At 32.6% G+C, this 17478-nt stretch overlaps 2 long non-coding RNA genes across 5 annotated transcripts; one reads left to right on the top strand and one right to left on the bottom strand.

The window, feature by feature from the left end:
- Positions 1-5736: 5736 nt before the first annotated feature.
- Positions 5737-9715, bottom strand: LOC140184048 (uncharacterized). The gene is made up of 3 exons (XR_011880689.1): positions 9552-9715; positions 9195-9411; positions 5737-6041 (listed from the first exon to the last, which is right to left on the bottom strand). It is a non-coding gene; the product is annotated as an uncharacterized lncRNA (long non-coding RNA).
- Positions 9716-12829: 3114 nt separating this feature from the next.
- Positions 12830-17247, top strand: LOC112710194 (uncharacterized). 4 transcript variants are annotated; one of them, XR_003811467.2, is made up of 9 exons: positions 12830-13147; positions 13250-13324; positions 13980-14082; positions 14208-14259; positions 14948-15100; positions 15185-15285; positions 15806-15910; positions 16027-16428; positions 17040-17247. It is a non-coding gene; the product is annotated as an uncharacterized lncRNA (long non-coding RNA). The 4 variants fall into 4 exon arrangements; XR_011865909.1 differs by having other exon boundaries at positions 13958-14082; XR_003156750.3 differs by lacking the exon at positions 14948-15100.
- The last annotated feature ends 231 nt before the right edge of the window (positions 17248-17478 follow it).

The raw sequence follows: 17478 nt of genomic DNA, 5'->3' as shown, positions 1-17478 counted from the left end.
CACTATATTTGCCTTTTACAATGAGACTCAGATAGATCAAAATAGAAAAAAAAAAAAGAAAATACAAAAGAAACTACTTGACTTTGGCCCCAAATTTTGATTTTGAGCGTTGATGAGCTTCTGACCCAAGATGATTTCACGTTCTCCATTGTTACTTCTTCTATGCTTGAGACCTTGTGACTTTCTTCTTCGTTCCTCGATGAAGCACAAATGAGGAAACAAACTTTTGATGTGCTTTGACTGAGAGAAATTTTCTTCTTGACCGAAGCCCTCCTTTTTTGCTTTGATTTGGCAACAATCTTTTTACCTTTCTTCAAAACCTTTTTTCTGTGCTTTTCATTTTTCTTCTTTCTTATTTTTTGAATGAGTGATGTGACCGAAGCATGAGAGAAAGGAGAGAGAAGAGAGAAGCTTTTGGTGAAAACTCCAAGAAAATTAAATTGAATTGAATTTGGAGTTTCAGTTACCAAGGATGAGATGACCGTATGAAATTTGGTCTCTTGGGTTCTTTACTTTAAAGTTTAATTCATCAAGCTTGATTCTTGGGCTTGTCTTTTCTTTCTTGATACCAAGGTTCAGCTACTAATTTAAATCAATTTTGTACAAGGCTGAATTTGTTTATGGGCTTTAAACATTTGTTCCTTGGGCCAACTTGTTTTATTTTATTTCCTGCACACTTGATCAAATGCATTAAACAACCAATTGGTAATATTTTAATAAATATTTAATTAACATTTTAATAATGTTTGATCATCATTTTTAATATTTGTTTCCAAACTCAATATCCTCGTTCTTTATTACTGTCGTCAACCTCTCTCTTCTGGTAATTTCCTTCCTGTGATTTCTGTGATTTTAATTATTATAGCATTGGTGTGAATTTTGTAATTAGTATAATTTGGTTTGATTTCTGTAATTTTATATTAGTTGTTGTTAATGTTGACAAAATGAAAAACTTAAAGAAATTATACGCGGCAATCGGCAAAGTTGGACATGAGCTTCATGTGAGATATCTTGGTGGCTAACCTTTAGTTTTATTTTGGGAGAATGACATGGTTTAGGTTTCTCATCCTAATTGAATTCTTATTTTATCAATAAAAAAGAAAGAATTCTCTGTTTGGGATATGCTCGAGAGACTTCCGCTTAAGGGCATCTATATAAACAAAGGTGATTAAAGGATTGTGCTGAATTGCGTAATCTAAAGAGGCGAGTTGAAGAAGACAAAGGAATCATTAAGTCTAATGCTTGGTAGGGGGTTTGTACCCCATTATGCTACCTAAAATGAATAATTGGTTCAACTTTGTAAGACTGGGATGGTTAATGATGCCGCTATGGCACTCTTTGCCTTAGTGGAGATGAGATTTCAGCCAGGACATGATTTTTGGGAGTATTTTGTTTGACCAAATTTAGAAAGACAGAAAACTGTTGTATGTTTTTTGAGCTGCTTGATGAGCTTGTGATATCAAATTCATCATACTGATGGTAAATTCATTTTAATACATCAAAATTTTGCTTTCTGGAATAGGCAATTTATTGGAATTATCAGTGATTCATCTTCTTTTTTTTTAATTAAAAAAAATTAAACAGGTTGTACTACTAGTTCTCGATGTTCATGCAGCTATTGCAAAAGATCCTCAGCGTTTCTGGCAGATTGTTGTTTTTCTGGTGGCATCCGACTATCTACGCACGTTAGCGTTTCGTTAACGTCTGTGCATTAAAAATTGTCCCAGGGACTAAATTAAGTCACATTCACAAAGTTTGAGAACTAAATAGAGGCAATTAAAATTTTAGGGATCAAATTGAGTATTATATATCTAAAAGTTACCTTATTAATATTTAATATAATTTTTAAAATTAATTTATAATTTTCTAAAAATTATTTAAAATACTTAAGGATAAGTAAAAAAAAAAGTGGCTTCTCCTTTAATAAAAATATTTTTATTAATTCTCTTTTAAAATAAATACTTTTGTATTTTAAAACGTATTAATTAAATTATTTATTCAAACAGATTCTTAATTTTATAGGTTATTTTATTTTATTTTCAAATTTAGATATTATCTAATTTATTTATATTATTTAAAAAAATTCTTTTTATTAGATTACACACTTTGAACAAATATTATATTATGATTAATAAGCTAACAAAATTGTTAAAATCTATCTCCTCCATGTTTTTGGATCCTCTTCATGAGTTCGAGTTCTACCACTCCTGAAATAAAAAAGGATCATAAAAAAAATCTAAAAGATAGAAGTACCAAAAAAAGTCAAAATGAATATTGATGATAAAAAAAGTCTACATAGCAGAAGTTAGCCAAGAATTAAAATTTTCAGCAAAAGAGAAGACAAAAGATAAAGTCATGTCTGAAGCAACTACAACCCCTGAGCCTAAGCAAGTCGAGTCAACCAAACTTTTCTATAGGGATAGGCTGGTTAATAATGGTTTGGATAAGTTAAATTTTGAAGAAATTGTGAAAATGGTAGCCGAAGACTACAAGTCAGACACGGAGCAAATGATTTCTACTGAAGAGGGCAAGGCTCTTGTCAATCCAAAGCCTGAGATTGAGATATCCTTGGCAGGATATGATGAATGGTGCAGGTCTTGGAAGCAGGCGCTTATTGTTAAACTGCTCGAAAAGAGAGTCAATCTATTGGCTATAGAGAAATGGATCAATAAGAGATGGGAAAATAAGGATGTAATTCGGGTGATAGATTTGGAAGAAGGTTTCCTCTTGGTTCTATTTTTTATACAGGAGGACTATGCGCAGCCCTCTTCGAGGGACCATGGATAATCGCATATCATTACCTTTTAGTCTAAAAGTGGCAACCTCTCTTTATTCCACAAGAGTGAGGTACAAAAGGTAGGTGCTTGGATTAGAATTTCCAATCTCCCAGCTAAACTGTACAACTAGCATTTTCTTTGAAAAGTTAAGAGAATTATTGGAACAATTTTGAGAGTGGACGAATTAACATCCATCCGATTCTAGAGATAAATTCACACATATATGTGTGAAAATTGATTTAACATGACAACTAATTCTCTCTTTCACTGCGTTGGTAAAGAATTTTGCTTATAATACGAAGATCTGCATTAGATTTGTTTTCATTGTGGTGGTATGGCCATAAAATTGATCACTGTTAGAAAATACTCAATGAAGCGATAGAAAAAGTTTTCTCTCAGGCGGTAATGGCCATCCAGAACCACCAGAAAACTAGCATAGGAGACAGCAGTTAAATTCAGCCGGAGCAACAGGTCCCGTAGACCAAAATAGGAAAGATCTTGGAGTAGCTGAAAATTAAGGAGAGAAGTTGAAAGAGATAGCCATTAAGAATCAAATAGGCAATCAAGCCTTAAATTCAGGGGATGCCATAAATGAAAATCAAATAAGGAAAGATGGGAGCCTTTTTGGCCCCTGGACGGTTGTCAAGAAAAATAAGAGAAGAATCAGGCAAGGATCTGGGAGTATAAATGTTGGAAATAAAGACAACAATTATGCCACCCATTTTGACGCCTTGAGTAACGATGGTATAGTTTAGGAAAGTAACAAAAATGGAAAAGATTTATTGCATTCTAACAGCTCTTAGGCGAGAACCAAAGAAGGAAAGTGGCTTCGGAAATCTGCAGTTGCAAGATAAGCCCAATTTTCAACAAAAAATTTAGAAACCAAACCAAAATCAATGTCAACCACAGAATTTTGAAGGAAAAACAGCAGAAAACAGGGAAAAATTAAACTCATGACAACCAAACTCGTCCATCAAGCAACAACAGCAATAGAAAGGTCTCATCATCCCTGAATCATGCCAGAACTCTACTGGCAATAGTAAAACATATGAGAAACAATATCATAAATATTGGCAACAATTTTCTAGACTCGGTAAAGCGATCTATCAGAACCATCATATTTAAATATAAGACTAAATTCTGTATTCTCCTTGAAACTCATGTATCAAGCAATAGGGTTGAGTCGGTTATTAAAAAGATGGACTTTGACTCTTGGTATATAAGTGATGTGGAGGGTTTCTCGAGTGGAATTTGGTGTCTCTAGATGAAAGATTTTTGGAATATAAAATCTTTGATCATACACAACCAATTTGTACACATGAAAGTTAAATGGGAGGATGACATCTTGTAGAACTTTACTGCTGTGTAAGGCAGCCCTAGAGTTGGCAGACAAAATGAACTATGGAGTAGTTTGGAAAGCATTGTTGCCATTGTAACGGGACCATGGTGTATTGGGGGAGATTTTAACTCGATCCTATCCATGAATGACACGTGGGGAGGATCCTCAAACTTAGGTCTTGACACTCATAGATTCTGCAATTGCATTAATATTTGTAATATGAATGATCTAGAATTTTTTAGATCCCTTTTACTTGGAGTAGAGGAAATATAAGGAGAAGGCTAGATTGTTTTCTTAGAAATTTGGATTTTACAAATTATTTTTCAAATGTGTGTATTAAACACTTACCAAAGCTTAAGTCTGACCATCTTCCCATTTTATTGAATTTTCAGCTAGCACACATTAAATAAGGGAGAAAACCCTTTAGATTTCTTGCTCCTTGGGTGCTTCATGAAGATTATGACAATATGGTTAAAGAAAGCTGGATTACTCATGATGATTTTCTATAAAATATTTCTAATTTTATGCATAAGGCTAAAGTATGGAATACAAATATTTTTGATCACATTTTCAAAAAGAAGCATCATCTTTTATCAAGATTGGAAGGCGTTAATAAGAAGCTATCCTTTACAAATCACCCTTTCTTAGAGAAACTCCAAAAGGATATTTGGAAAGAATACGAGGTCATAACGATTCAGAAAAAAATTTATTGGCAACAGATGTCAAGATCCAACTACATAAATTTTGGGAGATAAAAATACGAAATACTTTCATCAAAAAGCAAATGGAAAAAGGAAGCAAGATAAAGTTTCTGCTCTAAAGTCTAAGGGAGGAGAATGGATTGACGATATAGATAGATTAAAAGCTTGGGGGGTCCATTTCTTCAAGTTGCTTTATTGTTTTGATTCAGTTTCTAATAATTTTGTGATTTCTAACAAGTTTCCTAGACTGTAAGATAAGGATTATGATAAGATGGCTGCAGATGTCTCCTATGATGATATCAAAGAGGCAATTTTCTCTAAAGGAAGCTGGAAAGCACTGGACAACGATGGACTTTTGGGTAAATTCTACCAGCAAACTTGGAATGTACTAGCAGGACCCCTAGTTGACTGGACTAGAATGGTTTTTAGCAATTCCAGCAATATCAACGGAGTTAACAAGACTCTTATTGCTGTTATTCCAAGATTCCCGCTCCAGAACACTTTGGTCACTTTAGACCTATTAGTTTGTGTAATGTTTGTTATAAATTTGTGACTAAAGTTATTCCAAGTATACTAAAAGATTTCATGCCTACCCTTATCTCTAATACACAATCTAGTTTTGTTTCTAGCGAGGTTAGTGCAGATAATATTCTGGTTGCTCAAGAGGTAATTCACACTATAAGGAACAGAAAAACTAAAAAGGAGCTTATGGCTGTAACACTCTACCACATAGAGTTTTACGTTTAAGTTGTAAATTAAAGATGGTGAGGTATTATGACCTTTAAAAGTAAAAACATGTACATATATATATATATTTGAAAGGATGTTTATCTAGGAGCCTTGAAGAAAAGTTGAACAAAACAGAACTCGAAAGTCGCATCACAGTCAAACAGTTAAGCGTAGAAGAGACAGATAACAGTGTACGGAAAGGATAATATACATATGAATATAAAGTTCCAAAAAAGATACATATAGCAGGCTCCCGACTCGATCTGCGAAGCAAAGGCTAGACAGAGTATATATATATATAACCCAAAATTATACCAAAAGACAATATAAATCCTGATTCTCTGAGTCAACCTCTAGGAGGGACAAAATAATAGTTTATACAAAGTGGAGAATATGTGTGTGTGTGTGTGTGTGCAAAACATAAATATGCCCAAAAATAGTTCTTCACTTCTAAAAGTCTCCAGTATGCTCAGCGAGGTACCTCACGTCCTACCTCTGAAAAACAACAAATATATATGGAATAAGAATCGGAAGTTCTCAATATGCTAAATGTGTCCATATAGATAATATATAAGGTCCTGAAAAGCCAAAGGCATTCCAAAACTCCAACAACATATATCAAATCCTAGAGTTCTCACTATACAAAAAATATGGTGACTATATCTAAGGATTCTAATCTAACTCTTCGTTTTCTATTATCTGCAAACCTCCAAATCACTAAGTGGAACAACCCTCAGTGTCTCCTCCACCCACATGAAAGATCTGTAAAAAACAAACACAAGCAAGACAAATAGGGAAAAACACAAATATGAGAAGTAGATACAACAAATAGATCCCTTTTACTTTTTTTCTTGTACTGTGTATTGAAAGACTTTCTTATTTAATTTATAATCTAGTGAAAAATAAGAAGTAGGAACCTATCACTCTTTCAAAGGATGGACCTAAACTCTCTCACCTTTATTTTTGCAGATGGTATTGTTCTTTTTGCTAAGGTAGACATTAAATAGGTTCGAGTTATCAAAGAAGCACACCAACATTTTTGTGATTGCTTAAGACAAAAAATTAGTTTTTAAAAGTTAGTAGTTTATTTCTCTAGCAATGTCTGTTGGAGATAAGTGTGTATGTCCAACAAAATACTATCATGAATTATTATTATTATTATTATTCTTTTTTATAAGAATAAACTTTTATAATTTATGATAGTGTCCTTAATTAAAAATTAGAAACGAATAATTACGATAGAGATCGTAATAATGAGATATACGTTTTTTGAGTACTTTTAATTTAAATTGTTCTTAATCGTAGAATCACTAAAAATGGGACATTAGTGATTCGGATAGATTAATATATATATAATAGTCTTCATTGGATGAAGATTAATAGATCTCATTTGTTAAATTATATATATAAATGGTATATATAGAGATATAACCATTGAACTGACTCATTCTAAGAATTCCTAATGGTTATAATTACCGTATATTTGTCAATAGGATATTCTTATGATGAACATAATATTAGAATTTTCCTTTGACCTGCGACTATCATAGTAATTAACAATGTATTTGTTATACTTTGATTCTAGACACCTAACACCCTACGGTGTTAGTTGAATGGACATTGGGTATGATTTAAATACTTATAGAATTAATGATTAGTCAAAATGGAATCCATCAACTATGGTAATGAGTTTGAGCTCTACGATTATAATGAATAAAATAAACAATGCCTTGGCCAAGGGGTTTGAATGAATTAAGAAATGAGTTTCTTAAGTCATTCATAATTCATTATAATAATGGTAACAAGTTAGAGTTTGACAATCAAACCGTACTCTAAAAGTTAGCCAAGAGGTGAAAAGATGGAAGGAGTTGTATTTTTGTTCATCTTGGGTTCTTAGTAAAAAATATTATTACTTCATACTATCGGGTCGTCAAGGAGCGTTGCTAGACGCCAACCTTGATTAGTAAATATAGTATGACTAATATACTACCCGCTTAGTATTGAACCTATGGGGTCACACACTAACGAGTGTTCTAATCCTTGGTAAATAATTATTTAATTATTATTTTGATTAGATCAAATAAATAATTATATTAATTCAAATGGAGTATTATTATATTCTTTGCTAGCACCATGAATATAATAATATTATAATTGAGAATATTAAATAATTAATTATTTATTCTATGATGAGTTTTAAATATGGATAAGATCCTAACTGATTTGTCTCAAATTAAGTTGTAATTTGATTCACAAATCAGTCACCAATCTCATACTATATATGTGTATATGATAAAAGAAAGAAAACATAAGTTTTCTCTTTTTACCTCCACATACACAAATATTCCAAATTCTTAGTGAAGAATTGCTGGTGCAAGGAGTTGCAAGAAACTTCTCAGTTAAATCCATTGGTCAAAGAGTTGACAACAAGGATTAGTCTCGGTGTGGATACACATAGTACCTTCGTACCATCGAAGGGGAAAGCTTTATTCACTAGGGTACTCAGGTATTGGCATCTAATCCATCTTATTTCAATAAAATTTTAAGCACAAAATAGATCAATAGGATTACTTTATTACTTCTGCTGCGTGTTATGAACACTTGTAATCCTACAATGTCAACCACAATACTAGATATTATCTCAGCCACTAGCTCGGGATATCTCTGACAGCCAACTTAAAAAAAATACTTGCGGGTTCCACTCATCATGAAAGATGCCTCAATAGCACTTCTAGTTTATTATATACAGGATGCAAGCCAAACTCTCTTGTTGAAATAGAAATACTCTCTCTTTTGCATGAAGATGTACTCTGGTTCAATTAGTCTTTTCAACCATCCTAAGCTATTGCATATAAACTATGAAGATTACTACAGTGGTTTGTAACAAGATTGACAAAGTTTGCGGGGATTTTTTTTGGGGAAGCTTTGCAAAGAATAGAAAAATACACCTTATAAATTAGGATAGCATTTGCAAAACCAAGGAGAAAGGAGGATTGAAAATTCATAAAGCCCAAGAGTCAAATAACATTTTTCTCATGAAGCTTACCTAAGGACTCATCCATAATAGAAATGTGCTTTGGGTTAAGGTAATAAGAGATAAATATGATTATAGAGAGTATATTATCCCTAAAGTGCATTCCAAAAGCAGCAACTTAAATGCATGGTGTGCTATCACTAAGATTTAGAATAAGTTTAAAAGTATGTTTCTTTGGAGGCTAGGAGATGGGGAAGATACTCCCTTTTGGATAGAGTAGTGGCTGTTAGAAATTGGAGTTCTAAAAGAGGTAGCAATAATTGAGTCAGATGAGGAGAGACTGAACGAAAAAGTTACTAACTATGTGACTGCACAAGGAGATTGGAATTGGGAGGCATTCCAACATGTTCCACTAGAAGAAATTATAGATGCTATGCATACTATTAAAGCTCTAAACCAACATATGGGAAGGACTCCATAGGCTGGCTACCCTCCTCAAATGGGCTTTCTATCAAGTCATCATATGACTCCCTCTACAATACTAATGAAGAGGTAAACAACATATCCAGATAGATTTGAAAAGTAAAAATTTTCGAGAGACTCAAGTCATTTGGGTGGATACTTACTAAGAAATCTTTGCGTACAAATTAAAAAAGGAAGAGAAGAGGACTCACTTATGAGAGGACCTGCCCCATGTGCTATCAAGATGGAGAAACGATGTTCCACACGTTGCATGATTGCTCCTTAACCCACAACATTTGGAATAGCATCATACCCAGTGATTCACAGGCTAATTTTTTTGCCCCATTTTACCAAGATTGGCTGAAAACTAACCTGTCCAAAGTCCCCCCTCCAAAATGGTACTCCATGGACCATTACCTTCGTAACAACCTGCAACATAGCCTAGAGATTTAGGAATGATCTTATTTTTAATAGCCAAATGCACCAAAGTAATCAAGTTTAAAAATAGCAGATAATTACAACTACTCTATGAACATCATAAATAAAAGCAACATGGCCCTAAGGCTTACTAAGGAAGTTCTCATTGGCTGAAAATTGCCAAAAAGAGGTTGGATAAAGTTGAATGTTGATCGGTCGATCTTCCAACCAGAAAAAAATGAACTAGTGACGGGATTATTAGAGACTGCAAAGGAAAGTTTATATCAGGATTCAACAAAAATCTTAGTAAATGCACAATTACTTTAGCATAACTATGGAAAATATATACGAAATTTGTAATGACCTGCATTTTTTAAAATTTATATATAAATAAGTTATGACTTATTTTATTAAGAATGGACTTTTTATTTTATTTTTAGAACTTATTTTATTAAGAATAATTAAATTGATTTTATGATAATTAGCGTTTAGATTAATTAGGATTTTTTATTATTTTTTTATTATAATGAGATTTTTTTAGAAAAGATAAAATTATTATTATTATTATTATTATTATTATTATTATTATTATTATATTGATATTTTATTTTTACGTGCTTTAAATTAAAATAAGGATTTGTTTAATAAAATTATTATCGAGTTCAAAATCTGCCAGTATGAGTAAATATCGGTACTTTTTGGTGAACTTAATTTTACTAATGTTTCATCACATACCTTCTATTCTTATAATTTGCTTCTCATTCATCACGGAGAAAGCAAACAAGAGAGAGACAATGAGAGAGAGAAAGAAAGAATTTCATGGCACCGTGAATCTTCCAAGCTTGATTTCATGAGATCCGTAATTTCTGTCAAAAATCTAAATTGATTAAAGTGTTCGTATCTTTCTCTTCTTCACAACAGTACCACTTTCCATTGGCAGGAGCAATGTGTGGAATTGCTATCTCTCCATGCAAGGTTCGGCCAAGTGAGCCCCAGAGGTAGAGTAGCCAAATTTAATGTTTTCTTCTTCGATTTTTCGTTCAGAAAGCTTTCTTGGTGTTTCGATTTGGTGGCTATCGTATGAAGGTAGGAGTTGGTAATTTTGTAATAATTAAATGTGTTCTTGATGTGTGATTAATACATTGATGTTTGAGGTTTGATTTTGAATGACTTTGTGCTTGAATTTAGTGAAAATTTGTTGATTTATTGACTTGTGGTTCGACTTCAAGAAGACAGCAAGAACCGAACTATTTCGGTTGATTTAAGGGCTATTTATAAGCTTGATTTTGATTAAAATTTGATAAGATTTGGTGGTTGGAAGGTTAAGGTGAACTCTGTGAAAAATCAGTAATTGAAAAGCTCAAAAATTGATTAAAAATCAAACCGAAAATTTGAAGAAAACTTAAAAGAAAGTTCATTTTTTATGATGGAGATGTGATCACTAATACAAAGTTTATTTTGGAGAATAAGATTGTATTTTGATCAAAGGTCGTAGTTAAAAATAGTAATTATATAAGTTTTGGAGGTATTTTGGGTAATAAGTAAAAGTTTAGAGGTAAAACGGATATTTTATAAAAGTATAATGATATTTTTGATAATTATAATGTATGTAAATTATTTTAGTATGTTCGTAAAATACGTTGGTTCAAGATATAAATCTTTTTAAAAGTTCAAAATTAAAATGTAATTTCTAAAAGTTTGACGATAAGACTTTTAATAAAAAGGTTTTTATTATCAAAATAATAATGGTATTAACTTTTATTATTAATATTAGTTACTCATAATAATATAATTATTATTCTTTTACTATAGATATTATTTAATTTGAATAATTGTTAATGAAAAAGTGAAACAGTAATATTTTTTAAAAACTTTAGAAAGTCAAATTTAAATTAAGAATCTTATGATTCTCCTGTCATAGCAGACTTAGGGAAAGACGTGAGAATGAAGAATGTGAAGATAATTTATGTTGTTGAAATGTAAGAAAGTAAAAGAGAATAATAAGAAAGAAAAGAAGAAGAAAGAAAAAGATTAAAAGGATCTCTGCCATAGTAAAGTAGAGAGCAAAGAGAAAAAAATCTAAAGAATTTCTGTCACAGGAGAGTAGAGGTCAAAGATAAAAAAAAACTCTAAAAGACCATTTGCCATATAAGAGCAAATAAAACATGATTATTGTTTGGGTCTTAGTGCCAAATGTTTAAGGACGGAAACACTCACGAATTGATAATCATTGATTACAAGGATAACCCACGAATTGTCAAGTGTTGAACTTGGGTACGCCTATGAACAGAGGATCACTATTTCCCTGTATGTATATATTATGGCATCGAATTTTGCGTCGATTGCTAATGGTCCTGAACTGATGGTACTCTTAACCACAGACACGTATGCACGAAAGACACAATAAAAAATCATATCTAAGATTGATTCTTAGATAATGTCAGGTTGTAGGGTGTAAACTGATACATGAGTTCATAGCCTGCATAGGACAGACATGCATCATACTTGTTTGCGTATACTTTTTGGTAATATGTGATTCTATGATTGTGTGTGCTCAGTGACAGACCCAGAAAAATTTAGCCGTGTGGCAAAAATATAATAAAATTTAGGTATAGATATATATTTTTTTGTTTTTCACGATACTCACCAAATTAATGACTAATTTATCGTGAATTTGAGTTTCATTTAAGAGGGCCAATGAGTTGTTACACATACGAGACAGAATTCGAACTCCCAACACTTTCAACGAACGACCACTACAACATTTTGGGTCTATGGCCACGGTTTTTTTGGCCACAGTAAAAAACCGTGACCATAGACCCTCTATGGTCACGGTTTTTTACCGTGACAAAAAAGAAAAAGCTATGGTCACGGTTTTTTTAAAAAGGGTGACCATAGAGTACCTATGGTCACGGTTTTTTAAAAAATGGTGGCCTAAAAGGGTCTATGGTCACGGTTTATAGGGGTGACCAAAAGTATTCTATGGTCACGGTTTTTTACAGTGACCAAAAAGGGTCTATGGTCACGTTTTTAAAAAAATGGTGACCTAAAAGGGTCTATGGTCACGGTTTTGGGGGGTGACCTAAAGGGGTCTATGGTCACGGTTTTAGGGTGACCTAAAGTAGTCTATGGTCACGGTTTTTCACCGTGACCAAAAGACATCTATGGTCACGGTTTTTTGGGGTGACCAAAAAGGGTCTATGGTCACGGTTTTTCAAAAAAGGGTGACCTAAAGGGGTTTATGGTCACGGTTTTTTGTGGTGACCTAAAGGGGTCTATGGTCACGGTTTTGGGGTGACCTAAAATGGTCTATGGTCACGGTTTTTCACCGTGACCAAAAGACATCTATGGTCACGGTTTTTTGAAGTGACCATAGAATATGGTTTATGAAATTATTTTGTTAAAAACCCTACCCCACCCCCACAAAACCAAAAACGTCGTCGTTAGTTTACCCCCCTCTCTTCCCAAAATCCCCCTTCTCTCCCAAAATCCCCATTCCCTCGTATTAGCTAGGTCTTAAGAAAGGAAAAAATAGTGGAAAAAGATAACCCTAGCCAAGCCCTCATTCTTGCTCCCTGGCCTGTTCGTCGTGCCAAACTCTCATCGTCTTGCTTCAACTGTGTCAGTGTACCATCACCGTCGCCGTGGCCACTCCATCTTCTCAGACGCAGAACCAGAACCGGTGGCATCCTGCAGTAAAACACCCCTGCTAACACCCATTGCTTCCCATTTCCGATCTCACTCCCAGGTTTCTAAGATCCCATCTTCTTTTCTCTTTTTTTCTTTTTGATTAATACTTAATATTTATTTAATATAAAATATCATTTTCTTTTTTATTATTATTTTTGAGAGAGTAAAAGGGGAAGACCTGCTTACACTCTCACGCCGTCAATACCATATCGAACCTGGACCTCTTGAAAAAGCGGTAAGCTTTGAAACCCTTTCTTTGCTGTTTATTTAATTTAGGTTTTCTATAATTTTGTTGTGTTCAAATAATTGAACTAATGTATTTCACCTATCTATAGTTACTTTGATTTATTAAGTTTTACTTCTTTCTTTTACCCCATTAAATTTGTGTATACCTTCAAATATTTTATTGATTGAATATGTAGTAAAATATTTAGCTGCATTAAAGCAAATTGTTGAAATGATCTCTTGAATCTGGTTTCAAGATCTTGTTGGTTTGGCTCCAATGGTGTAATAAATAGGATTAGTGTTAGGGACTTTACTGTGCAATGTTCATGTATAAAAGAAACAGGGTTTAGTACCTCTTATCCAATCAATAGTTGAGATTTGATCACAAATTTTATGAATTTTAAAAATTTAATTATTTTAGTTAATAAAACCAATGGCAAATTCTTGGTCACACAACATAATATAAGAATATGAACCTCCCAATTTGATAGGAGTACTGACGAAATTTCCATAGAAGTTTTATGACTACATTAGAGAACTTTAGTTAATGCGCTAATCTTTCTGATAACTTTTTTTCTGTCTTGCAGTCATAATTTTTATGATATTTTTTTATCTTATTTTATTTTTTAATGTTTGGTTATAGTTATGGCACTCAATTGTTGCAGCTCTTAGCTGAAGATGCAGCTTTGAAGCCATTTAAGTCATATAAACAGAGTGTGAAAAAGCTCAAAAAGATTGGCAATATTCTAACAATTGTTGTCGTTGCAGGTAAGTCGTATTTTATTTTTTTATCTTGGTTATGTGCTGTTTGGATCAAAATCCCTATGTAGCTACCCCTTTAAGCTTTTTTTTTTCAATAGCTAATTATTATTTTCATTTTTTCTTTAATTAAGGCATGGAAGCTTAGAGGCAAAGAGTACTTGTTCTCTAGGATTGTGGTCACAGGTCGGTCCCATTCTTCTTAGCTTTTTCATTTTTTTTATATACCTTTTATTTTTGTATATACATTTATTTTTATAATGTTTCGTATTAATTTTTTAAGAAAAATTTTAAATATTTTAAAATACCGATATTTTAATAATTATAATCGTTAATTTAATTACTTAACTATTAAAACTATTAAAATACTAATATTTTTACAATATTTCAAATTTTTTTCTATTTTTTAAATAGTGTTAAGAATTTTAATTTAATTTTGGAAAAGGCTATTCAAACATTTGATGATAGCTACCCCAACGCTACCAACACCATTTATATGTATGAGTTCCTTTGATTGGAGTTTACATTATGATGACATCAGTGCCACCTTATGAAGGTCAAACTTTTATTATTACATGTTTTAATTAGTATTATTTTTTATTTTAAAATATTATTAAATGTATTAAGTTTAAGGGCTACTTTACTTCTACGTCACTAACTTACAGTTAGTTTTTTCATTTTTCTTTCATGAAAATAGCTACTATTTCCATTTCAAGTATATTTATCACTGTTGTATGACTTAAAAAAACGTAGGACTTATAGCCTGACTTCCTAATTTGAATCAGATGACAAGCATATACAGGACAAAATTCATGTTTAAATTCTTATTTATTACTTCCTCTTCAAATATTACTAGCTCTTGAATTTCTTTCAGAAAAATAATTCTACACTTTGTAATAAGGGTGAGGATGGATTTTAAGTGGGAAAGAGAAAGGTGAAGACCAAGTTGACAGCAAGCACTAAATTTTTAGCTGCACAGATAATAGAGCTTCATAAAGCAGTTTTGACTTCATTTTGTTTATTTTTGGTGATGTATTTAACCTTGATGGATCATAGAGTTGTTGAATATTCTTTAGCTTCTCTTGAATTTTTTGTTTTGTTTTGTATACAGTATAATTTTTTTGGACTGGTAAAGACAAAAGGAGTTGACTAGTTGCTACGACACTGTGTATAACAACTTCATATGGCATCTCAAAATGGAGGAACTAAGCAGTAAGTTTGTATCATACTTGTTATATAAAATAATTTGATCTTCCATTTATTTAGGTAGTAAGTGTGTATATGCTAGCTAGATTGTCACTATAATTGACCTACTAGATCATATTTAGTAAGTTCAAGTATTTACATTGTTAGGTTTAATCATACTCTATCAAAAGATTGGATGGATTCACCAAGATTTGAGAACAAGTATATAGATGGTGTTAATAATTTTTTAGAGTTTGCCTTCGTAAAGGGAAAACCGGTTGGAAAAGAAATCCAATGTCCGTGTGCAAAGTGTGGAAACACTTATTGGCGTGAACGAGACGCCGTATATGAGCATCTTATTTGCTATGGGTTTGTCGAAGGTTATAAACGATGGACTAATCATGGGGAATCAGTAATCCCAACAGTAGTAGATACTGACATGGATGATCGAGGCGGCCTTGATGATTTGTGCTTTTTATTTTAAGTATTTTTGCATCTTTCATGTTATGTGTGCTTACTTAGTCACATGTTGGTGGTTCCTTTGTAGCGTGCAAAGAAGGAGGACAATGAAGATCCATCACAATCTGAGATGTTTGTTGTAACTCGTATGAGCAAAAAAGGGGAGACTGATTCGGGAACACAAGAGACAATTGTTAGTTTTCTGGTCTCTTAGAAAAGCACACCAAACAAGAAATGTGTTAGCTATTTTTATTTATTCTGAAGCTGCTGGGTGCATGCATTTATTTTGATCCTATTTGTGTGTAATAGGAACATCTTCAAAATTTGAAAGAAGCAGGATACAATGATGATGAAGCAGTTCAAACAGTTTTCGGAAAGGAGAGACATGGAAGAGTTCGTTTCTATGGTCGATCAGTCACAAAATCCTCTCTTAAAAAGGATAAGAAAATCCGACAAATGCAGCAACAACATAATGAAGTGGTTTCAACTATGGAGAAAAATCAAACTAACTTAACTTCCAAGTTGGATGGTTTAACAAACTTGATTAAAACGTTGTTGCAACAAGTCAATCCTGGTATGAGTGCAGAACAAGTGCAAGTAATGATAGAAGCCGCCCAACAATCTCCGCCTGACGCGAGTAGTGCACCAAATGATGCGCGGCGAAGCATTCCTCCTTCACTTGGATCGAACCATGTATCAAAGGATATGGAAGTAAGTATTGTTCAAAACTTTTGGTTAAATTAATAGTATGTTTTTGGTTGTTGTTTGATTAAGTTAGCTTAGTTGAATTAGGTGGTTAGGTAGTCAATTGATTTTGTAGTGGATTTAGGTTTGAACTCTGATGTTTATTCTATCTGAAATTGATTTTCCTGTGCTCGTAATGACTTGCCCTGTTCTAATTTAGTTTCATGCTGCTGCTTCATTGATCTGCCATGTGCTAAATTAGTTTACTTGGTGCTGTTGATTAAGTTTAAACTGTTATTGATCCTATGTTGCTGTTTTATTCTTTTACTTTTGTGCTAAACTGGTTTATATGATGCTGCTGCATAGTATTATTGCTGCCTTATTCTTGTGTTGGCTGCTGCTGGAGTGAACAAATTCTGAATTATTTGTGCATTAGTGATAACTTTGATAAATTTCTGAGTCTAAGCTATCACTACTGCTGCATTCTTACAATAGCTGCTGTTTGAAGTGAATTATGGTTGTGAATAATTCTTGAGTGTTGATGTGGATGAATGTTTCCCTTCTTTTGCTGCATATCTATTGCATCATCAAAAGCATTTTTGCAAGATATTTAACATGTTTATTTCTTTTACGTGCAGGAAGACATGATGTGATGAAGAAAATATGTTCCATACAAATATCACATGGGATGGGTCTTACCACTTTAGTTATGTAAATGTAATATTTTGATGTGTTATGAACTTTGAGGTATTACATGTAATTGGAAAAATTCCACTCTATTTTGATTTGTGTTGTTTAGACTAAAAATTAAACATATCTATTTTATGATGAAACTTTTATGATTTAGATTTCTTGAATTTCTTATTTTTAGATTTATTTTGTGATTATTATCATTTTGGGATGTGATTATAATTTAAAAAAATTGAATCTCATAAACAACAACAGGCTATAGTCCGTTTTAAAAAACAGTGACCATAGAGGCTATGGCCACGGTGAAAAACCGTGACCATAGAAAGGGCTATGGTCACGGTTTTAAGGAGGGGTGACCATAGAGTCTATGGTCACGGTGAAAAACCG

The sequence above is a fragment of the Arachis hypogaea genome, chromosome 1 (assembly GCF_003086295.3).
Source record: "Arachis hypogaea cultivar Tifrunner chromosome 1, arahy.Tifrunner.gnm2.J5K5, whole genome shotgun sequence".
In the NCBI taxonomy this organism is placed as follows: Eukaryota; Viridiplantae; Streptophyta; class Magnoliopsida; order Fabales; family Fabaceae; genus Arachis; species Arachis hypogaea.
This window is presented reverse-complemented; position numbering and strand designations above follow the sequence as displayed.